Source organism: Leptonychotes weddellii, chromosome 3 (genome assembly GCF_054177405.1).
Source record: "Leptonychotes weddellii isolate Sample4059 chromosome 3, ASM5417740v2, whole genome shotgun sequence".
Classification (NCBI taxonomy): domain Eukaryota; kingdom Metazoa; phylum Chordata; class Mammalia; order Carnivora; family Phocidae; genus Leptonychotes; species Leptonychotes weddellii.
The window spans coordinates 101,979,100-102,002,558 of record NC_138371.1 but is presented as its reverse complement, the minus strand read 5'-3'; the positions used below and the strand labels follow the sequence as shown (position 1 = coordinate 102,002,558).

At 42.8% G+C, this 23,459-nt stretch overlaps 1 protein-coding gene and 1 pseudogene across 4 annotated transcripts in view; both read left to right on the top strand.

Annotated features, from left to right (window-relative positions):
- Window positions 1–23,459, top strand: part of ARHGEF4 (Rho guanine nucleotide exchange factor 4) — a 230,301-nt gene that overhangs the window by 10,343 nt on the left and 196,499 nt on the right. The window lies entirely within an intron of this gene.
- On the top strand, window positions 15,236–15,333 carry LOC115945113 (U6 spliceosomal RNA; annotated as a pseudogene).

Sequence of the window (23,459 nt, the reverse complement as noted above, 5' to 3'; positions counted from 1 at the left end):
AAAAAAAACACTGGTTTAGAGAAGGTGTGGCCTCCAGCTGGAGGGCAGTGAGTAAGACGGTGGAGAAGGCGGTCACCAGGAAGGCAGCTCCGAAAGGACAGCTAATGTGGCCCCACCCCTGTGTGCAGCCTGGTGCCTCTTCCCCTGCTCCACCTCCCCAGGCCAGCCTTTCACCCTCCCCAGAGACCTTCCCCCAGCCCTGTCTCAGGAACAGGGCCAGAGCTGAGCCTCTGGCAGGGAGTTCTGTGGGCAGACATGTGTTGGCAGATCACCTCTGGGCGAAGCTGACTGGCCTCATGCAGACCACAGATATGGGAGAGGCCCCATGGGGAGCAGAAACTCCTCAACACAAAGGGGAGGGAGATCTAGATGCGGGACATTGGGAACAGGTGGGGAGGGGGCACTGAAGGCCCCAGTCTCCAAGGTAGGAGTGGGGCTGTATTTGCAGTGTGATAGCACTGGTGTGAGACCACGTTCTCTGGGGCAAATGTGCCCCCCTAACCACTGCTGTCTTTCAGGGCTGCCCTCTGCAGCTGCCATGGGGAGTGCAGTGCCTCCCTCGGGCCAGGATCTAATCTAAAGCATCCTACACTCTGGCGCATTATACCGATTCGAACCCTCAAATTCAGTTCATTCATTCTAACACATAGAATTTGCCAAGCCCTGTTTGATCCCAGGCCCTGTGCTGAGGAGACTAAGCCATGAGCAAGACACAGCCTGTCCAGCCACAAGCCCCTGATAAGTGATTCTGAGCACTCCTGAGTTATAAGGCTGGCAACCTTTTGAGTATTCAGTAGAGAATGTGAACCCGCATGCTGAAAACTCTGCCTGCTTTTGTGTGCATGTACCTTCTGCTTCCAATTTCAGAGGCCCACAAAGCCTGTGGATGGCAAGTTAAGACCCCTGCTCCGGATGGCAAGCTCCTAAAGACCAGTGCCACTGTTTCTCTTTCCCACCCTCAAGTGCCCAGCATGGAGCTTTGAGTGAAGTGAAGGCTCTGCATGTTTCAGTGACGTGACTGGTAACATGGCCCTTTATTCCAGGTCACTGAGACTGGGGTCCTAGGGGAGGGGTGGGTTGTCTGTGTCAGTGGGACAAGCAGTCAGACACGACCCATGGGGGATGAGCTGCAATGGGGCCACAATGAGGGGGGCTTGGAGAGATTGGGGTTCCCAGGGGATCAGGCACTGGGAAGGCAGTGAGCCCAAAGGGGAAGTGGCCATGCACAGGCTGACAGACCTGGCCAGGGATGGTGCCTGGAGGCCAGAGGGCCATGCCTTGGAGAAGCTGAGTGGGCTCTGGACACCTCTGATGCTCCGTCCCAGCCAAAGTCAGTGGGGGAGAGCTGGTGCCAAGGCACAGAGGTAAAAAGGGAGAGACAGGCCCACCAGACGAAGAAGTATTGCCTGCCTGTGTGCACCCCAGGCCAAAGGGTACCACCACCCCCCCCATGGCAGAAGAGGAGAAGATAGCATGTGGGGTTGCTGCTCCTTGCTATCACTCTGTGTCTGCAGCCCCCGTCCAGAAGCTCCTCTCTGCAAGTCCAGTGGCCTGGATTCTGGCTCTTATGGCCCCATTTGGTGTGGCCTCTAGCAGAGCAGAATCTTGGAGCATACTTGTTCTTCTATAAAATGGGCACATTTTATCTGGTGCAGCTCCCTCTGAAGAGTAATAGGAGAGCGTTAGGGATCTCAGGAAGCTTTGGTTCCTCACAGGGGTTTATAGAGAGGACACACTGTTGAGTGTTCAATGTCATGTCCCAGAGGCATAGAGACAGGCAGGACAGGGAGACTTTGGGATGCATGGAAGTTTTCTGTATAAGGGGTCACTCGCTTTGCTGTCCACAGAGGCAGCCCTGACCGGGGCCCCAGTGCCCTAGCTGCCAGGTACGGGTGCAGCGGCCACCTACTCCTGGAGAACGCCCCGGGGGGGCTTGTCCAGGTCACCTTTCTCCATGGAACCTGAAGAAGACTCACTTCAGATTACTCAGGAGAGGCCCTGTAACTTCCCACCTTTCCTTGAGTCTAAGATGAACTTTTTAAAAAACAGCTTAATACTTTTGAAATCAAGATGCACTTACAATTGACGTGTACATTTAAAAGTGATTTAGTCTTCCCTCTGAAAAGCTATCATTAACTTAGTGACATCTTTGCATTGAGGAAATAGAATAGTTGTAAACCTCATATGTGATCAAGAAGCATAGTGTGTGACATCCCCAGGAGACCCCAATTCCAGCTCCCCCACCACTACCTGGAGGGCTTGTAACTGCTGGATCAGGCCAGTCTGGCTCACTGAGGGTTCTTGAAGGAGCCTGGAGTGCACACTTCCAGAGTATCCTCAAAGTGACACACAAAGAGATAGCTGGATAAGCCTCCCCGGGAGGAAGGAACAGATTCCCCCAAATTCCCACAGAGGATCCAGCCCCAGTCCCCAAAGCCATCTATATCACATCTTACTAGAAGTGTATGTGATCAACATGATTTGTGTCTGATGGACAGAGTAAGAGCTGCATTGGCTGAGTGTGTGCTGTGTCCTTCTTCATGCAGGTGGAGTCACCTCTCAGGGCACTTCAGGGGAACAGGCACTTCTGGTGACCCCTGTGGTCTGGAGTCTGCCCAGAGAGTTATTGATACAGACAGTGGCTGGGCCACCACATTCAAAGATTGCTTTTCTCTGGGAACTGGTTCTATGCTTCTCCAGTGAGCCAGGTCCTGGGACCCCCTCCAACTTGTCTACCGCCCACAACTCCCAATTCCAAATCCCCCCAAAATGGCCCACTGCCTCTCTTAGGACACACGGGCTCCTCTGTGGTCCAGCTGCATGTGTCCTAACACAACAGGCCCCACAATAAATAAAACACCCCACCGGTGGGCAGTGGAGACAGACTGTGGGAATGGCAGAGCCTCCAGCAGGGGCGATGTGGCAGCAGGCAGGTGTATCTCCTCACAGAGGCCTCAATTTGTAGGTGAGAGAATTAAAACTCTTCGAGGTGGTGAGCACAGCAGTGGTGGGGGAACAAGGAAGTAATGGAACAAGATCCAACTTCAAAACCCCCACTTGGCTGCATAGTGGGCAGCCCTAGCAGTTTAGGCTTTCCAGGGAGACCCTTTCTGATGACATTCTGGGGCCATCCAGGCCCTCTGTCATGCATGTGCTTCTGTGTCAGAGGAAGACTATCCCTGTGCAGAGCGTGATGTACTCCAGGCCCCACCACACAGCCTGCAGAATGGCCTGGGCTGTGACCTGGGACTGCCATGCCTGCAGATCCACTATAAGCAGTTCGCTCAGTCCTCTGAGTAGGTCCGTTCTGGTGCAAAACTAGAATAATCATCTTGCTGAGTTCCCCGCTCAGGGCTGTGGAACGGTCAGATGGGATGTGAGGTTCTCCAGGTTTGTGCACTGTGAAGGACACTAATCAAAAGTCAGGAGTCCTGACTGCTATTGAAGTGCAGATGTGCTTGCATTTGGAGGATAAGTGCTGACTGTAGCTGGGATGGGACAGGTTCTCTGTGACCAAAGGTCAGCGCATGCCTTTCCCATGCCTGTGGTGGGGCAAGGAGAGAGGCGTGATCTGGGAAAGAGGGCAGAGAGGACACAAATCAGGATGTGTCCATAAATGGTGACAGACATTGTCTGCTGGCCACAAGTGGGTGAGGCCCACTCTGTATGTGGCTTGTTATTTCATTTGTTGGGAGAAGAGCCTGTGCAGGCTCCACACCCAGCTCTGGTTTGCATTAGTTGTGCAGTGTTGTTTCTTGGGCAGCTATGTCTTTTCAGAAGAAGGAAGGCCACACTCTTCCCCCACGAGATGGACAGCTAGGATATGTGGGCAAGAGTGGGCCCCAGTCAGCACCTGGGAGCAGTTCCTTCAGCTTGGGAAAACCTCTTTACTCGGCCTAAGGAGGAACAGGACCTGGTGCCAGGGTTTGGGTGGGCAGCTGCACACTGTCTCTTGTCCTAAAGATTGGAGTGGGGTAGGCTGTGGGCCTCCAGTGTACCTGTGAAGCTGCAGGTCAGAGGCCAGCATTTTCTGGGTCACTAGAAGAAGCAGAGTGACATCACCAACATGGACACATGGCTACTGGAATCCTCCTGTCATCAGCTCATCTGTGATCTAGAGTAAGTCACTGACCCTCACAGGGCCTCCGTGGACATAGCCAGCAGGAAACGTGAGGATATTAAGAGTCACTGTGCCAGTGTCCTGGAGATTCTATAACATTCATGAGACATCACGAGTTAATGTTTGTACACTCAGACATTGGAAGTCAGAAAGACCTCATCCCGATTAAAACGCCACCAGATAGTAGCTTGTGCAAATAGCTTGGGCAGGTTGTTGTTCTGAGCTTCATAAAGGTGTCTGTAGAATAAAGACAATACCATCTACATCATTTTAGGATTAAATAATGTATAAAAAGGTACAAGACATATGGTGAGCATTTCATACTTAGCTATTTTGTTATTATAGATGTTATTTTTATAACAGGAGAGACAAATTCCTCCAACTTCACAATTTTCACTCAGAAGTGTTGCTGAGCAACTGCTCTTGCGGACCCCGTGCTGTGCCGGGAGCTGGGGTTCTAGACGGACTGAGCCATGCTGTCCCCTCAGCAGAGCCTGTAAGTCTAGTGGGGGAGACAGATCAGCCGATAGCAGCTGCAGCAACAGCATCAATGGCAATAACAACAGCAATGCCTGTGCAGCCGGGGATTGAAACAAAAAGCAGTCAGAATTAGGGTGCCCAGGAGACAAGGCACTCCTGGGAAACCAGGGAGGCTGACAGGTAAATAGGCCATTATGCAGGACTGTGGGAGGCACTGGTGTCAGGGGGGCCTGCTGCCCACAGAACCTCAAAGAAGGCTGCATGGCTAAGGTGGGACTTGAGGGAGACTCTGAAGAGTGAGCTGGGGGGAGCCTGGTGAAGCAGGAAAGGACAGCATGCAAAAAGGCAAAGGATCAGTGAGGGTGTATGTTGTGAGCATGGGAATCTCAGAAGCACAGGGTGTGCGCCGGGACACGGAAGAGATAGTTCTGGAGGCAGAGACATTAGCTCAGACATTTCCTGAAGGTGGTGGAGAGTCGGAGTGGTGACATCAGATGTGGGTTGTGTACAACATAAATGATTGATTGAGAACGCAGCTGTATCGTACCTTACCAGATGATAACTCAAATCCATAGAAGGAATTGAAGAGAATCAGAAATGGTAAATAAGGTTAATATAACAAACTCTGTAAATATATACTTCTCTCAGCTTTTTAAAAATACATAAAATTGGCTCAGGTCATGATCTTGCGGTTGTGGGAGAGAGCCCCACATCGGACTCCACACTCAGTGTGAAGTCTACTTCAGATTCCTTCTCCCTCCCCCTCTGCCCATCCTGGCTCACGCTTTCTCTCTCTCTAAAATAAGTAAATAAAATCTCTCTCTCTCTCTCTCTATATATATATGTATACATATATATAAAAAATTGTATAGAGTAATAATTATAGCAACGTGTTGATGGGTTTGTAACATCTATAGACACAGTGTGTACAAAACTAATAGCACCAAAAAAGGAGAAGAAAGTGGAGCTTTATAGAAGTAAAGTTTTTATATCTCATTGGAATTAAGTTCATATAAATCTGAAGCAGATCCTGGTAAGATAAGATGAATATTGTAAGCACTAAGAAAACAACTAAAAAAGTGTGGGGAAAAAAAACACATTAAAGGAATTAAAATATCACACTAGAAGATATTCTAAAGGCAAAGAAGATAATGAAGGAGGAACACAAAAAAGACATGACACATAAAGAAAACAAGAGGCTAAGTGGAAGATCTCATCTAAAGCAGAGGTTGTCAGAAAGGATAAAAAAAAAAAAACACAAAACCCAAATCAAAAAAACTACATCCAACTGGGTGGTTCCTGACTTGTGATGTTTCCACTTACTAATTTTCACTTTACCACGGTGCAAAAGCAATACACATTCAGGAGAAACTGTACTTTGAATTTTGAATTTCGATCTTTTCCCAGGTGAGCAATATGTGTTAAGATACTGTCTCTTGATGCTGGGCAGGAGCAGTGAAGACAGCTCCCAGTTAGCTGTGGGACCATGAGGGCGAGCAACTGATACGTTTACAACCGTTCTGTTTTTCACTGTCAGTAGAACATTCAATAAATTACATGAGATATTCAACACTTTATGATAAAATAGGCTTTTTGTTAGATGATTTTGCCCAACTATACGCTAATGTAAGTGTCTGAACATGTGTAAGGTGGGCGAGGCTATGTTTGGTAGATTAGGCATATTAAATGCATTTTGACTTATGATATTTTTAACTTATGATGGGTTTATTGGGATGTAACCCCACTGTAAGTCAAGGACAATCTGTATATGCTCTTTATAGGAGACTCTTTAGATTCAAATACACAAATATGTTGAAACTTAGAGTGGAAGAATATACTGTGAAAACAACATGAACACGAGTGACTATACGTGTATCAGCCCAAACAGGCTTTAAAACAAAAAATTTTACTACAGATAAAGAGGGACTCTTTTGTTGTTGTTGTTAGTTCATAAAATTTTTTTTGTTTTACGTTTTTTACACCAATGTAACAAAAAGGTGGAAGGCAAGGGGAGGTGGACAGACAGTGTATTTTATGCCTATAAATGGGGGGAGCAGATGGGGTTGTGGAACAAACAAAAACACATGGTCTCTGTGGAAATATGGAGAGTTCTGATAGCAAAACGTGGTGGGAAGGAGGCCTCAGAGATGGAGGGTGTTTACTGGGCTTTATTCTCAGGGAGAGATGGCGCCGTGTGGTCAGTGAAGCCGGCGTTATGTAACCTGGTGGGGAGGCGAGGGGCGAGGGAAGCGAGCAGAAGACAAGTTCTCTAAGAAAGGAATCTAACGAGCTTGTGGCGTGTACAGGGAGCATGGAGCCGAGCTCTAACACTGCTGCTTTCTCTTCAAGGCCTCCACCAGGTCATTCTTAAGAGCTTCTTGCTTTGATTGGTCTGCGAAAGTCTGCCCAGACCTCAGCAAAAGGGACATTTTATAATGATAAAAGGGTTGATCCATCCAGATGATATAATAATCAAAAATACATATGTACTTACTAACAGAGTCCCAAAGTATAGGAAGCAGAAATAGGCAGAATTGATGGGAGCAATAAACAGTTTAATAATAATAGTTGGAGACTTCAATATCAGTTTAATTAATTGATAAAACAACTAGGCAAAAGACCAACAAGGATACAGAGGACTTGAACAACACTGTGAACTATTTAGAACTAATAGACATCTATAGAACGTTACCCCAACCAAAAGTAGAATACACATTCTTCTCAAGTGTGAATGGAACATTCTCCAGAATAGACCATATGTTAAACCATAAAACAAGCATCAAAAATGTAAAAGGATTGAAATCATACAAAGTATGTTCTTCAACTAAAATGGAATTAAGTTGGAAATCAATGACTGAAAGACATTTGAGAAATGACAAAGAAACATAAAAATTTGGTCTGAAAAAACTTTTATGCTGCAAACAACAAAAAAAATACCATCAAGAAAGTTAAAAGTACACAGAATGGGAGAAAATATTTGTAAATCATATATCTGATAAGACAAATATATCCAGGATTTACATAAACAAGCCTTACAACTCAATAATAACGCAACCCAAATGTAAAAGTAGGCAAAGGATTTTGAATTGATATTTCTCCAGATAGACTGTACAAGTGGCCAATAAACACATCCAAATTTGCTCAGTATCACTAGTCATTAGGAAAATGCAAATCAAAATCACAGAGATAGCACTTCACACGCACTAGCATGGTTGTAATAAAAAATATAGAAAGTGTTGGCGAGGATCTGGAGAAGTTGGAAGCCTCATACATTCCTGGCTAGACTGTAAAATGGTGCAACCACTTTGGAAAACTGTTTGGCAGTTTTTCAAAATGTTAAACATAGAGTTACCACCTGACCCAGCAATTCGCCTCTATGCATTTATCCAAGAGAAATGAAAGCATACATCCACACAAAGACTTGTACATGAATACTCAGAGCAACTTCATTTATAATAGTCCCAAACTATGAATAACTCAAATGTCCATCAACAGTTGAGAGGAAAAACAAATTGTGGCATATCCATTCAATGGAATACTGCTCAGCAACAAAGGAATGAATTATTGACAAATACAACGTAGATGAATCTCAAAATAATTATGGCTAGTGACAGGAGCCAGTCACAAAGATGACATACAATCCCACCTATAGGAAATATTCAGAATAGGCAAGTCTATAGAGATAGAAAGTAGGGTGAGGTTGAGATGTGTTTGTTGGGATGTGTAATAGGGAGGGAATTCTAGTAGGATTTCCTTTGAGGGGAGGGGAAACATTCTCTAAGTAGATTGTGGTGATGGTTGTACAACTCTATGGGTTTATTTAAAAAAATCCAATTGTCTACTTTAAATGAGTAATTTGTATGGTATGTAAATTATACCTCAATAAGTCTTTAAAAAGGTGAGGAGGTATAAGTGACAGCAGCTGGATTTAACAACTTCCCTTTGATGGCAGAGGCATGAAGTGGCTTCGTGTTCTGGGAGTGAAACCAGTCAACTGGCCAGCATTTCTCAAATATCTCTGTCACATGCAGAACTCCTACAATGCTGCAAAATATAGAGTTGTGTTTCTTGTCCTCATAGGAGGAGCTTGTTATTTAAGCAAGGATTTGATTAGGAAATTTACAACCACAATTTAAGATTTTGAAGGATTTGGGGAGGGTTAGCATAGTGATAACAGGCATCTCAAAAGGGAAACATTTGCACTGGGCCTTTCCAGATAGGTGGGCTTTGAGTAGATGGTGGGGGTTTAGAGAATTGTTTTCAAGGGCTCCATCCCTGTGCAACCCTCTCGGGTGCCTTCTGAGGCCGCATACAAGCTATTGGGCAGCCTAATTGCTGGAAAGTCATTCCTTGTATTAAATAGAATCTTTCTCCTGTCGATAATACTGTCTTACCATTTGTAATGCAGTAATTATTGCCAGAACTGTGCTGAGTCTCAGAAATACTGTCTCAAGTAATTCTTCCCACATGAGAAAGGTGCTGTTATTATCCTTCTCTTCCTTCTCATCATTATTTTCCAGATGAAAAAAATCTGGCCCCTGGGTATTACGTGACCTGCCCACAGTCCCAGTCCCAGATCTCATCTTCATGTGCCCCTGCAGGACTGTCATTAGTGGATGTCCTTTCTTTCCTCTAATCCACACAGAACATGTCTAATTTCTCTCCCATGTGTTAGTTAATAAAGGTGAAGATCTTTAATCTTTTTCTGCCTTTTAAGGCATCTTTTTTCCCCTGGGGTTAAACAAATTCCATTGTTTAATCATTCTTCATTCAACATGATTTTGAGCTCATTTCGCATCTTGATCACTGTTCTGTGATCAAATCTGTCAGGATTTTACTGAAGCATGGGCCTCAGAACTGAGATCGGGCTACTGTGGTCTGACTGGCCCAGGGGAGTGTGGGACTTGACCTCATTCTTCTTCTGTACAGTGTTTGTCAGTTGATGCATCCTAAGATGGCATTAGCTCTTTGGGCAGCCACATTCCTTTGTGGATTAAAATCCCTGCCAAGTTAGGTTCAGGATCTGAACAGGGGAACCTTTTTAGAACTGAATAAAAATACCAGGTCTGCTATAGGGTCTGAATGAGGTTTGGACCTACTAACAGCAGGATGGCCTCATTCCACCTAGGACCAGCCTTATAAATAAAGTAGGAGGTGGCCATTTACATGGTACTCAATAAAATAGGCTTGATAACTCCTAAAATCTCTCTTCGTAGAGCCTCATTATTCTGAGATCTGATACTTTTATTCCAGAATCCGTTTCCTTGCCTTTTTCAGCTCCTAGTGACAGCCTGAATTCCTAGGCCTTTTTCAGCTCCTAGTGACAGCCTGAATTCCTAGGCCTATGACCTGCTCCATCTTTAAAAGCATTACTTCATCTCTGCCTTCAGCATTACACAGTCTCCTCCTCTGATCCTCCTTCATCCCCCTGAGAAGGCCCATGGTGATTACATTGGGCCCACCTGGATGATCCAGGGTGAGCTCCCCATCACAACATCCTGAACATAATCATATCTGCAAAGTCCTTTTGCCATAAAAGGTGACATTCACAGGTCCTGGATATTAGGATATGAACACCATGGGAGTTATTATTCAGCCTACACAGAAGGTATTTTACAGATGTGATAAACTGTCTAATTCATGGTTTAGAAAGATCTGTCTGGCAACAGAGTGGGAAGAGTAAGGCTGGAGGCCTACAGAGTACTTTGGAAGCTGCTAGTAATGAGAGGGTACACCTGGATCAGTGGCAATGGGACAAAGAAGAGGATTTATGTGGAGCACTCAGATGTATAACCAGACTTGGAGCCAGTTAGGATGTGGGATGAATGAGAGAGGAGGTCTAGAAGGGCTCAGGGTTTCTGTGCTCATCAGTTTGCTCAATGATGGTATGATTGATGAATAAGGAATACAGAAGAGGCAGAGAGAGGTTACTGTGCTTGTTTGGAACCTGACTTTGAGGTGTCTATGAGATAAGCAGTGAGCTCTGGTAGGCAGTTAGGTCTGCAGGTCTAGAGAGGAAGGTGGTGACAGCTATTTTGTGTGCTGAGCACACAGGCAGCGCTTGAAGCCACAGTAGACCAGATGACCCAGGGGCTGTGTCTAGAATTAGAAAGAGCATAGAAGCTGCCTGGGGGGACAATGGCTTCCACAGTTAGGGAGAAATAAGGGTGTGAGAGGAAGCCAGAGAGGCAGGGGGAGCACCAGCAGAGTACGTCCTGTGTTGGAGCAGAGAGTTGATGCATTTGCACTCAAACAGAGCCCTTTCTCCCCTGAGAAATGGCCACTTCTTATCAAGGGAAACCCTGTAAGAAAAGGGTAGAAATGGTTCTGTGTATTTGCTTGTTGACCTTGGGGGCCAGGGGCTCTTGCTGGGAACTGGATTGTTTTGTGGACATTAGGTGCATGCAGACATAGAAGGAGCTGAGTGAGGCCCCCTCACTGGAACTAGTCATGGCTAATGGGACCCATTTTGCTCTCAGGCTTGCCCTGGCAACAACTGAAAAGCTCTATTATTTGCCTTTCCGGGCACATTCACTGAAAAGGCTCAAGGTTTTGGTGCAATGCAAAAGTCTCCTGCCTCTGAGAACAATAGTCAAACTCTTCAGTCATTCCCATACAAGGGCCTTGTATAGAAATACTTCTGCGGGAGAAATCAGTGGCCTTCGAGACTGTGTCTTTTATATGTGTTGCTGCTTTTCCCTCATGCAGCTTCCTCCCCAGCCCTGGCAAAGGAGGATATAAGAGGACGGAGCAGGTGAATGTTGGCAAAATGTGTAAAGCCAAGGCCTAACAGGAGAGGTGAGACTTAACATGGCCCCTGAGAATAGGATAGGACTTTTGGTAGAACTGGGTAGTCAGGAAGGGGTACATTTCAGATGGAGGGATGGGCATGTTAAGATGGAAAAGCAGAAGAGAGCACGAAATGTATAGGGGCAGGGCCCAGAGACTGGCTTAGCTGGAGGGAGTGCATCCCTGGGCTTTGAGCTGCCAGGACACTGTCCTGGAGAGGAGATAGAGAAGGGGCTCTCTGGCCTTGCTCCTTCCTCTAGAACAGAGCAATGCTTCATGTTTGAATGGTTCTTATTTTCTTGTGTCCATTCCCATGTAATCCTCTCAGAAATGTGTGCATTGAGGTGAGTGAATTAAACAAGCGCCCAAAGTCATGGCAGTCTTAGTCAGTTCCAAGATGGAAACTGAGGGAGAGGAAACTATTTGGTTGCTACTTACATGTCAGATGTCTAAACACAGGTTGTCATTTAATCGTCAGCTCTCCTAGGACAAGTGCTGTCAGCCTTATTTTGTAGATGAGGAACAGAGGCTCCGAGGAGGAAGTACCTGGTCTTAGGTAGCACTGTAGTAGGCATTAGAGTAAGGGTGGGGAGCTCCCCAGAAGTATGTCTGCAGCCATGCAATATCAGAGGGAGAGGAACTCTGAAGACATTACCACATGACAGTCACTTGACTTTATTAATGAAAGACCACAGTTCCTAAAGGGACCCAAGGTGCCCAGCCAGATGGTGGGAGAGCTGGGGCACAAGTCACCTTTCCCAGCCCTATACTGGCCTACAAGGAACTTTTCTATACCTCAGCTTCCTGCACTTGGACCTTTGAAATGTCCGCTAGTCTGTAGAAGAAACATCAGTTTAACCTTATGGCATTTTCCAAAATTATTTGATTGTCAATCTCATCATTTGCCTTCCAAATCCTGTGGATCCTGCTTCAGGAGATGCTTCGTGCCAGCAATCTGGGAAACTTAGGTCCACTCCCCCAGATCCTGGGAAGACCCTCTGACTTCTTGTTAATTAAAAATCAACTTGACTCATTTCCTTATGGTTCTGTCACCAGTGGAGCACTGTTTCCCTGGCTTTGATGTTAATTCTTCCTTCTGAAAATCCACAAAACAGGTTGGGCATAGAAAATGGTGAAATGTGTTTTCAGATCTTGGTGCATTACCTGTCAGCTGTGTCACCTTAGGTGAGTACTTAACCTGGCAGAGCACAAAGTACGTATCTGTGAAACGGAGTAATGGTGCCTTGCAAGGCTGCTCTGTAGTTGACATAAGAATAGGCAGTGCACCTAGTAGGAAGGGAACTGCTATTCCTTTCTCTGCAGGAATAGGCTTAGCTTTCTAAAAATGGCTTCAAGCCTGTTTCAAGTTGTTCACCTTGTTGTTAAGGGTTAATGGGTCTTCCCCTGCTGGTTATCAATACACAGAGCTCAAGCTTCTGGGAGAAGCTGGGGAGGGTACGCCATGCCAGCCTTGCACCAAGCACACCCCAGTATGTAAGCCTTGCTTTCAAAGACTTCTTTAGTCTAGAACCTGCCCTAGAAGAAACCATGGTTTTTATACTAAAACTAGAAATGTGTGATTGACAGCAGATGAAATTTTGAAATCGAGATTGTCTTGGGAAACCTGGCTCTGTTGGCATCTTGTACTCACAGGCTGTTCAGTCCTAAAGCAAAACCCCTTCTGGTTCCCCCATCCAGGCCTCTTGTCAGCAGACATTACTCCAGAGCTTGGCTCCTCCTATTTCCCAGCTTTCTTCTTTGAGCTGCTTTAAGCTGAATTATACCAATTGTGTGTCCCTTCCCCATGACCACTGGGTACAATTGCAAATCTTACTGCTGGCAAGTTCTTTTGTCTGATGTCTGCAAGGTTCTTAATGGGGTTTCTAATGGAGTCACTCAGAAAGGAGACTGTCTTTCTGCCAGCTTCTTATGAGAGGGAAGAATTTCCCTGTTGTTTGGGGATTATGGGTTACAAGGAGATACAAAAGAGTAGAGGAGAAAGAATGGGCTGGGATATCAATGCCATATGTGTAAAACGGGAGCACCAGCACCTCACAGGGCTGTGGTACAATTTGATGGGATGGGGTCAGGCCTCCATGGTAGCCCAACTTTGAAGAGCGGGGGCCGCCTCTATTAGGCTGCCCACGGGCACCTCCCAGCTTGCAGCTGATCTATCTGCTCACCTGTGGCCACACATGCACGTGCTCAGTATTAGCTTGCAGAGCACGCTTTAAAGAATCTTAAGGCGGCAAAGTCCAAGTCAGATGACTAATATAGGGCTAACTGTGGGCACTAACTTTCTTTTTGTTGCCTTTCTTAATCTTCAGAGGAATGGGCACACAAAGGCTTGGAGCCAAACTGCCTGGGTTTAAATCCTGACTCACCACTTCCTAGCTGATGTGACCATGACCAAGTTACTTGATTTCTCTGTGCCCCATTTTCATCTTCTGTAAAATGAGGATATAGTGCCTACCTCATCTGGCTGTCATGAGACTCGTGTAAGGTAAAGGTTCAATAAATATTATTGTCATTACTCCCATTTTATGAAAGAAAAAAATAAGACTCAGAAATCAATACTGGTTACTCTTTACTTAGCTACTAGTGGCAGAACTAACTAGGATATATATCTGGTACAGTTATAGTCCTCTCTTTAGTATGCGGGTTCATGGTCAAAGAAATGAATCCAAAATGGTAGGAGATCAGAAGCCATATAGAGTAACACCGGGCAGTGTGTGTGTGTGGTGGCAGGTGGTTAAGAGTGCTCCTGGGGTGGAATTTGGCTCAGGGATACATAGCCTTCGATTTCCAGGAGACACCCCCAGGTTCTGTGGATAACCTGATTTGATCAAGGTCCCTCTGCAGTGAAAGGACTATTTTGGATTCCTTACTGCCCCCTGGTGGTAACAGATAGAGTGAGGCTTTCCCTGAGAGATGAAAGCAGGAGGCTATTTTGAAATGCGCTCTCTAGATTAATGAAGAATTTTGAACTTTTTGTTTCTCTGTTTTAGCCTTCCTGGCACCTCTGGCCCAACAGCATAAATTAGTTCTGGGTTTTGTCCCCTCTGGCCCAACAGCATATATTAGTTCTGGGTTTTGTCCCGTTATTAATTAATGAACAGCTTGCTAACTGCTTGACTCCAGTAAGTTACCAGCCTCTTGGGGATCTTCCATCCTTAAGGTCAGCCATCTCAGTCCCACTCAGAGTCCGTGGTCTATTCCAGCCTGTTCATTCTTATTTTCAGCAGACAAACCACGAGGTAGCAGTACAAGGGTTTGTCCTTCTGTTTTCTCCCCAGGTGATGGGAGAGTACGTCAGAGGAATCGTGGTACGTGCAGGTAGGCTCAGAGCAGAGTGCTAAAAGTTAGTCTTCTATCTCCAGGTCGTGTTTCCAGCATGGCCAGGCTCAACACTCAGGCCTGAGTCCTCAACACAATTTGCTTGTATGTGTGCCTTCTCTTTCTTATATGGCAAATAGAGACAAAATTTGCTCAAACTTCCTTAAAGGGTACCCTGAGGAATCAGATTAGCTAGTGGGTAAGAATAAGAGTTATTTTTATAATTAAGTTAAATTTTGGGGGGAAGTTATTATGGATTCACATATAAGTTATAAGAAATAATACAGGGAACTACCATGTACCTTTCACCCATTTCCCCCCAATGACAGCATCTCGTAAAACGATAGCACAATATCAAAACCAGGATGTTGACATTTACACCATCAAGACTCGCACCACTTCCATCACCCCAAGGTTCTCTCCTATGGCTTCTTTACAGCCACACCCATGCCACCATCTTTACCAATCTGTTCTCCATCTCTATAATTTTGTCATTTCAAGAATATTATAATGCTCACTTCAGCAGCACATATACTAAAATTGGAATGACTCAGAGAAGATTAGCATACGTAAAAAAGACACACATTTCTGAAGTGTTCCATATTTAAAAAAAAAAGAATGTTATATATCTTGCCATTTGCAATGACATAGATAGAGCTAGAGAGTATTATGCTAAGTGAACTAAGTCACAGAAAGACAAATACCATATGATTTCACTCATATGAGGAATTTAAGAAACAAAATGAACAAAAGGAAAAAGAGAAAGGCAAACCAAGAACCAGGCTCTTAACTATAGAGAACACACTGATGGTTACCAGAGGGGAGTTGGCAGGGGGTGGGGGGGATGAAATAGGTGATGGGGATTAAGGAGGGCACTTGTGATGAGCACTGGGTGTTGTATGGAAGTGTTGAGTCACTATATTGTACACCTGAAACTAATACAACATTGTATGTTAACTAACTGGAATTTAAATAAAAACTTTAAAAAATAAACAAGAATATTCCATAAATGGATTCATACAGTATGTAATACTTTAGCTTCGGATTTTTTTCACTTAGCATAATTCTCTGCATATGCATCCAAGCTGTGTGTATATCCATGGCTGGTACTTCATTGGATGGATGTACCAGTTTGTCTAACTATTCACTTGTTGAAGGACATCCAGGCCATTTCCAGTTTTGACCTATTTTGAATATTAAGCTATTTTGAATTTGAGCTATTGTGAATAAAGTTGCTATGGCATTCATGTACAGGTTTTTGTATAAATGTAAGTTTTCATTTCCCTGGGATAAAGGCCCAAAAGTGCAATTGCTAGGTTTTATGGTAGTTTGTGTTTTTTGATTGATGGGTCCATTTCATCTAAGTTGTCAAATTTATATGTATAGCATTATTGGTAGTATTCTTATCCTTTTAATACCTGCAGGGTCCCCTGTTTCATTTCTGGTATCGATAATTTGTGTCTTCTCTCTTTTTTCTTTGTCAGGCCAACTAGAGCTTGGTCAATTTTATTGACTTTTTAAAGAATCAGCTCTTTACTTCATTGATTTTTCTCTGCTCATTTTGTTTCTACTTCATTGATTTCCGCTCATTATTATTTATTTCCTTCTACTTGTTTTAGACTTAATTTGCTCTTTTTAACTAGGTTCTTGAGATGGAACATAGGTTATAGGTTGAGACTTCCTTTTTTCCTAATGTATTCATTTACATTTCTCCGTACTGTTTTCCAGAGTGTCTGTACCAGCTTGCATTCCCACCAATGGTATAAGAGGGTTCCCCTTTCTCCTCATCCTTGCCAACATAGTTGTTTCCTGACATTAATTTTAGCCATTCTGATAGATGTGAGGTGGTATCTCATTGTGGTTTTGATTTGTATTTGCCTGATGCCGTGATGTTGAGCATTTTTTCATGTGTCTATTGGCCATTTGTCATATGTCTTCTTTGGAGAAATGTCTCTTCGTGCCTTCTGCCCATTTCTTGATTGGATTTGTTGTTTTTTGGGTGTTAAGTTTGATAAGTTCTTTATAGATGTTGAACACTAGCCCTTTATCTGTCTTACCTGTCTTATATCTTTTATGTCATTTGCAAACATCTTCTCCCATTCTGCAGGTTGTCTTTTAGTTTTGTCAACTGTTTCCTTTGCTCTGCAAAAGCATTTTATCTGGATGAACTCTCAATAGCTCATTTTTGCTTTTGTTTCCCTTGCCTTTGGAGACGTGTCTAGTAAGAAGTTGAGGCAGCTGGGGTAAAAAAGGTTGCTGCCTGTGTTCTTCTCTAGGATTTTGATAGATTCCTGTCTCACATTTAGGTCTTTCATCCATTTTGAGTCTGTTTTTTTCTGTATGTTTAAGAAAGTGGTCCAATTTCATTCTTCTACATGTGGCTGTCCAATTTTCCCAACACCATTTGTTGAAGAGACTGTCTTTTTTCCATTGGATATTCTTTCCTGCTTTGTTGAGGATTAGCTGACCATAGAGTTATGGGTCTATTTCTGGGTTTTCTATTCTATTCCATTGATCTATGTGTCTGTTTTTGTGCCAGTACCATACTGTCTTGATAATTACAGCTTTGTACTACAGCTTAAAGTCCAGAATTGTGATGTCTCCAGCTTTGGTTTTCTTTTTTGGGATTACTTTGGCTATTTAGGGTCTTCTGTAGTTCCATACAAATTTTAGGATTGTTCCAACTTGGTGAAAAATGCTGATATTTGATATGGATTGCACTGAATGTGTAGATTGCTTTGAGTAGCATAGACATTTTAACAATATTTGTTCTTCCAACCCATGAGCATGGAATATTTTTCCATTTCTCTGTTTCTTCCTCAATTTCTTTCATAAGTGTTCTATAGTTTTCAGAGTACAGATCCTTCGCCTCTTTGGTTAGGTTTATTCCTAGGTATCTTATGGTTTTGGGTGCAACTATAAATGGGATAGATTCCTTGATTTCTCTTTCTTCTGCCTCATTGTTAGTGTATAGAAATGCAACTGACTTCTTTTTTTTTTTTTTAAAGATTTTATTTATTTATTTGACAGAGAGATAGAGAGAGAGAACAAGTAGGCAGAGAGGCAGGCAGAGGGAGAGGGAGAAGCAGGCTCCCCGCTGAGCAGGGAGCCCGATGCGGGGCTCGATCCCAGGACGCTGGGATCATGACCTGAGCCGAAGGCAGCTGCTTAACCAACTGAGCCACCCAGGCGCCCCGCAACTGACTTCTGTGCATTGATTTTATATCCTGCCACTTTGCTGAATTCCTGAATGAGTTCTAGCAATTTTGGGGTTGAGTCTTTTGGGTTTTTAACGTAGAGTATCATGTCATCTGTAAAGAGTGAACGTTTGACTTCTTCTTTGCTGATTTGGATGCCTTTTATTTCTTTTTGTTGTCTGATTGCTGAGGCTAGGACATCCAGTACTATATTGAAAAATAGTGGTGAGTGGACATCTCTGTCAAGTTCCTGACCTTAGGGGAAAAGCTCTCAGTTTTTCCCTATTTAGGATAATATTCACTGTGGGTTTTTTGTATATGGCTTTTATGATATTGAGGTATGTTCCCTCTTATTATTACACTGTGAAGAGTTTTAATCAAGAAAAGATGCTGTATTTCGTCAAATGCTTTTTTGGCATCTATTGAGAGGATCATATGGTTCTTGTCTTTTCTTTTATTAATGTGGTGTATCACATTGATTGATTTGCAGATGTTGAACCATCAGCCCACAAATAAATCCTACTTGGTTGTGGTGAATAATCCTTTTAATGTACTGTTGGATCCTATTAGCTAGTATCTGGATGAGAATTTTTGCATCCCTGTTCATCAGGAATATTGGCATAATTCTCCTTTTTAGTGGGGTCTTTGTCTGGTTTTGAGATCAAGGTAATGCTTGTCTTGTTGAAGGAATTTGAAGTTTTCTATTTCCATTTCTATTTTTTGGAACAGTTTCAAAAGAATAGGTATTAATTCTTCTTTAAATGTTTGGTAGAAATCTGCTGGGTGGCCATCTGGTCCTGTACTCTTACTTCTTGAGAGACTTTTGATTACTGATTCAATTTCTTTGCTGGTTATAGGTCTGTTCAGGTTTTCTATTTCTTCCTGTTTCAGTTTTGGTAGTTTACATGTTTCTAGGAATGCATCCATTTCTTCCAGATTGCCAAATTTGTTGGCATATAATTGCTCATAATATTCTCTTATAATTGTTTGTATTTTTTTGATGTTGATTGTGATCTCTATCCTTTCACTCATGATTTTATTTATGTGGGTCATTTCTCTTTTCTTTTCAGTAAGTTTGGCTAGGGGGTTATTGATCTTATTAATTATTACAAAGAACCAGCTCCTACTTTCATTGATCTACTGGGTATTTTTTATTTCTATATCACTGATTTCTACTCTAATCTTTATTATTTCTCTTCCCCTGCCGGATTTAGGCTTTATTTGCTGTTATTTATCCAACTCCTTTAGGTGTAAGGTTAGGTTTTGTATTTGAGACTTTTCTTGTTTCTTAAGGAAGACTTTATTGCTATATACTTCCCTTTTAGGACTGCCTTTGCTGCATCCCAAAGGTTTTGGACTTTCTTGTTTTCATTTTCATTTGCTTCTGTGTATTTTTTTTTTCCTTTAATTTCCTGGCTGACCCATTCATTCTTTAGTAGGATGCTCTTTAGCCTCCATGTATTTGTGGTCCTTCCAAAATTTTCTTCTGGTTGACTTGAAGTTTTAAAGCATTGTGTTCTGAAAATATGCATGATATGATCTCCATCTTTTTATACTGGTTGAGACCTGATTTGTCACCCAGTATGTGATCTATTATGGAGAATGTTCCATGTGCACTTGAGAAGAATGTGTATTCTGTTGCTTTAAGATGAAATGCTCTGAATATATCTGTGAAGTCCATCTGGTCCAGTGTTTCATTCAAAGCTCTTGTTTCCTTGTTGATCTTCTGCTTAGATGATCTGTCCATTGTTGTGAGTGTTAAAGTCCTCTACTATTATTGCATTATTATCAATGAGTTTCTTTAATTTTGTTATTAATTGGCTTATATATTTTTCTGTCTCATGTTGAGGGCATAAATATTTACAATTGTTAGATCTTGTTGGATAGACCCTTTTATTATAATATAGTGTCCTTCATCTCTTATTATAGTCTTTGTCTTAAAATCTAGTTTGTCTGATATAAGTATTAATACTCCAGCTTTCTTTTGATGTCCATTAGCATGATAAATAGTTCTCCACCCCCTTATTTTTAATCTGGAGGTGTCTTTGGGTCTAAAGTGAATCTCTTGTAGACAGCATTTTTTTTTTAAAGATTTTATTTATTTGACAGAGAGAGACACAGCGAGAGAGGGAACACAAGCAGGGGGAGTGGGAGGGAGAAGCAGGCTTCCCACAGAGCAGGGAGCCTGACGTGGGGCTTGATCCTAGGACCCTGGGCCCATGACCTGAGCCAAAGGCAGACGCTTAGCAACTGCACCACCCAGGCGCCCCACTTGTAGACAGCATATTGATGGGTCTTGTTTTTTTATCCAATCTGATACCCTATGTCTTTTAATTGGGATGTTTAGCCCATTCCCATTCAGAGTAATTTTTGAAAGATATTAATTTAGTGCCATTGTATTACCTTTAAAGATGCTGTTTCTGGATGTGAGGGCGATCTGGCTGCGACGTCTGTCACCCCATTGATCGCCAGGGTTGATTCGGCTGATCTGGCTGGCTAGGCGGGTGTTCCCTTCCTCCCTCACCACTCCATGTGCGTCCCTCCCGAAGCTGCGCACTCAGTCGAAGAGGACGACCTTCCCTGATAGAGGAGGACCGTTCTTCGGTCAAGGGTATACGAGTAGCTGTGCTCCCCTGCTAGAACCTCCAAACAAGCTCTCAAGATGCTGTTTCTGTAGATTGTCTGTGTTCCTTTCTGGACTTTTGGTCTCTCTCTTCGCTCAAAGGATCTCCGTTTAATATTTCTTTCAGGGCTGGTTTAGCATTCACGAATTCCTTTAGTTTTTGCTTGTCCTGGAAACTCTTTATCTCTACTTCTATTCTGAATGACAGCCTTGGCGGATAAAGTATTTTTGGCTGGATATTTTTCCCATTTAGCACATTAAATATATTATGCCAGTCCTTCCTGGCCTTTTAGGTCTCTGTAGACAGGTCTGTTGCCAGCCTTATGTGTCTTCCCTTGTAGGTTAAGGACCTCTTGTCCCAAGCTGCTTTCAGGATTTTCTCTTTATCTTTGAAACTTTCAAGCTCCACTATTGTATGTCGAGGTATTGACGTATTTTTATTGATTGTGAGGGGGATTCTCTGTGCCTCCTGGACTTGAATACCTGTTTCCTTCCCCAGATTAGGGAAGTTATCAGCTATAATTTGTTCAAATAAACCTTCTGCCTCTCTCTTTCCCTCTTTTAATCTTCTGGGACCCCTATTATTTGAATATTATTTCACTTTATGGTATTGCTGTTTTCTCAGAGTCTCCCTTCGTGATCCAATAATTGTTTTTCTTTTTCTCATCTTCCTTTTTCTCCATCATTTTGTCTTCTATATATCACTGACTCTCTCTTCTGCCTCATTTATCCTAGCTGTTTAGAGCCTCCATTTTTGACTGCATCTCCATAATAGCATTTTTAATTTCAGCTGATTAGATTTTAGTTCTTTTATTTCTACAGTAAGTGATTCTCTACTGTCTTCTATGCTTTTTTCAAGCCCAGCTAGTATCTTTATAATCATTGTTTTGAATTCTAGTTCCAACATCTTACTTATATCCATATTGATTAAATCCCTGGCGGTGAGTACTACCTCCTGTTCTTTCTTTTGGGGTAAGTTTCTCTGTCTCATCATTATGTCAAGAAAATAATACAAGAAAGAGAGAGAGAAAAGACAAAATTAACACACCACCAGAAAAATACGAACAAAGCAAACCAGAAGAAAACAGAAACAAAACAAATTAAGAAAAATATCAAAGAAGAAGTAAAACAGAACAAAACAATAAGCTAGATCCTGGGTGTATTTTGATCTGTTTGTTAAAAGAAACTAGATCCCAAAATAGGAAAGAAAGAAAAACATGTGTGTGTGTGTGTGTGTGTGTATAAAATAAATACAATGAAAAGAAACCAAAAATTAAATATATATATATACATATAAATTTAAAAAGGAAAAAATAAGAATTGAAAAAAATGAGAAAATAGCTGAAAAAAATAAAACGGAAATACTAAAGAATAATAAAGAAAAACCACAATGCTATATACAGTTTTCCCCAAGAGTTGAATTCTATATGATGGATAAACTTGGTGCTAGCTGGTTGTTCCTGCTGGTCCTCTGGAGGCAGGGCATTTTGTACTGATTCTTAGGAGTCCTTGTCCTTGTGGAATTAGGCCCCCCTTGCCAGGGGGTTGGGCTCAGTGTAATAGGCTCTGGATTGCACTACGTGGTGCTGTTTTGCTCCCTGAAGGCTTTCAGTACTGATGGGGGAGATTAAAATGACAGAGTCCCAATCTCTAGCCCTGGAGCTGAAAGTTCCCTCTCCCACTCTTCAGTGTGCCCTCACAGAAAAGCAGTCAGTCACTCTTGTCTTTGTGTTTTCCATACTATCTCTGTGTTCACCCAGCCTGTGACCAAGAATTTTTATCTCAGGCATGTGACCCAGTTTCAAGTCTCCAAATTTTATGGACTGCTGCAGCATGGACCTGCACTGTTCCTTCCAAAGGATGGAGGCAGGGGGTCTCTGACTTTTGCTGGGCCCTGCCCAGAGAGAAGTCTCATGACTGTGCAGCATCTGCAATTTATGGCAACACTGAGCTTAAAGCTGGTGCCCAGACTCTGTTTTCAGCCAACTTCTCAGCTCCAATGCCTGGGAACTCTGCCACACTTAGGCACTCCCATTCTTTTTGTGAACCTGCGGATCCTGAGACCACACTGTCCCATCTAGGATTCCACTCCGCTTCGCCATCTGAGCACCTTTAAGCCAGCGATGTCCCCCATAGTAGCAGACTTCTAAAAGTTGTGATTCTGCACTCAGCTGCTTATAATACTTTGCTGTAGCCTCCTTAAGCAAGCTCTCTAACCTCCTCCATATCTTCCAATATATTGCCCTAGATTCACATATCCACACCTCCTACCTTCCAAAACATGGTTTTTCATTTGTAGAATCATAGCAGTTCTTTTCTCAGATCTCCCATTGATTTCACAGGTATTCAGAATGATTTGATAATTATCTAGCTGAATTTCAGGGACCAGACAAAAATAGGGTCCTCTACTTCTCTGCCATTTTAACTCCTCTCACTATTTTATTATTATTATTATTATTATTTATTTTTTTTTTGTTACTGATTCTTTGGGATTTTTCTACATATAGAATCATGTCATCTGTGGGCAAATACAATTTTATGTCTTCCTTCCAATCTGCATAACTTTTGTTTCCTTTTCTTATCTTATTGCATTAACTAGGACTTCCTGTACAGTGTTGAATAGAAATGGTGAAAAGGATCATCCTTGGCTTTTCAGTTCCTTAGCGGGGAAGTATTTGTCTCTGACTATTAAGTATGATGTTAGCTATAGGTTTTTGTAGATGTTCTTTATCAAGTTGAAGAAAATCCCCTATGATACTGTTTTGCTAAGATTTATTTTTTATCATGAATTGAATTGGATTTTGTCAAATGCTTTTCCTGAATCTATTAATATGGTCTTATTATCTTATTTCTTTAGTGTTTTGATAAAATGGATTGCATTTAGAATATTGAACCAGCCATGCATACCTTGATC